Below are 1340 nucleotides of genomic sequence, written 5' to 3'. Positions count from 1 at the left end.
TTAGTACGAGAAATGATTAAAGAGGCAGAGAGAAGACAAATAATGCCAATAGCTACTAAACCTCGTCCTTCATTTTTATCTTGATACTACACAACAGGGCAGTTTTCTTGCTTGTAATTTCATTTTGTTCGTCATTTCATTTGTCTTGTTCGTTTTCCTTGGAATCGTTTCAATTCTTTTGTACGTATTACCAATTCACCACATCACACTCATTCTCTACTACACCTTCACTTCTACACAAACACATTCGATTGTTTCCTTTCTTCATTATATTAACACTATGGCATCAAATCTCTCTCTCGTTAACTTTAATACCTTCAAGAATAATGGAGACTTCTTGTTAGGTAATTTTTTTCATTTTCGCAGCAGGGCAATTTTTTCTATTTTTGATGATGTTTTTTTACAGTAAAGTAATGCTCAGTATTTATTTATTATTTCTATTGGTAGTTGTTATACAATATGCAGCATTATGATGATTTCCTCTGGTTTATTATTCTTATTTTTGTTATTATAAATCATTCATTGTTGTATTGTATATTATGTTGTATTGTTTATGAGCATTAATAGTTTGTGTACTTGTTTCTGCTCCAATTTTTATTGAAATGAGATTTATTTTACATGCCATAGCTTTTATACATTAACTTTTATTGAATGTGTTTATATGCATTGATATTAATAATTTAATTTGTCAAAATTAGTGTGTCTATATTGTTATTATTATTGCTTTTGTGACTATTAGTGTTGTTTATTAGTGTTTTAATTTTTTTATGAATGTCAAAAGAACTATAAACTATTTTTTAAATTATAACTTTATTTTGTCATTTATATTAGTATTTTTATAGCTGGACTACTAACCTCATTCTTTATTTTTATCTTCTTAAACTATAATTGTATAAAATTAAATAGCTAATTTTTGTAATTTTTCTGCTTATTTAGAGTTAAGAAAGGCATTTTTCACAAAAGGAATTAACTATCATTATTATTATTATTATTATTATTATTATTATTATTATTGTGATATTATTTTTTTATTTATAAATTATTTTTTCTTGTCTCTATTTGATGTATTATTAGATCTAATGTCTCCTCTTCTCTGTTAATTTTCTCTGTCCATGCACCTTGTAGAATCTATTAAATTAATGATGTATTAGATCTATGCAGGAAAGTGAGGGTGGGGCTCGGCTAAGGAAGGGCGTGTCTGTATCGAATTCTTTTTCAATTTCTTTCTCTCCTGTTTGTTCTCTTGATTTTCCTCTTCTTTCTTCCCCCTACACATGTCGAGCACAGCAGAAACAACCCTTGACAAAGAGCTTGGTAAGTATAATACATGTATAAGCATG

Source organism: Amphimedon queenslandica, unplaced genomic scaffold (assembly GCF_000090795.2).
Source record: "Amphimedon queenslandica unplaced genomic scaffold, v1.1 AMPQUscaffold_13302, whole genome shotgun sequence".
In the NCBI taxonomy this organism is placed as follows: Eukaryota; Metazoa; Porifera; class Demospongiae; order Haplosclerida; family Niphatidae; genus Amphimedon; species Amphimedon queenslandica.
This window is presented reverse-complemented; position numbering follows the sequence as displayed.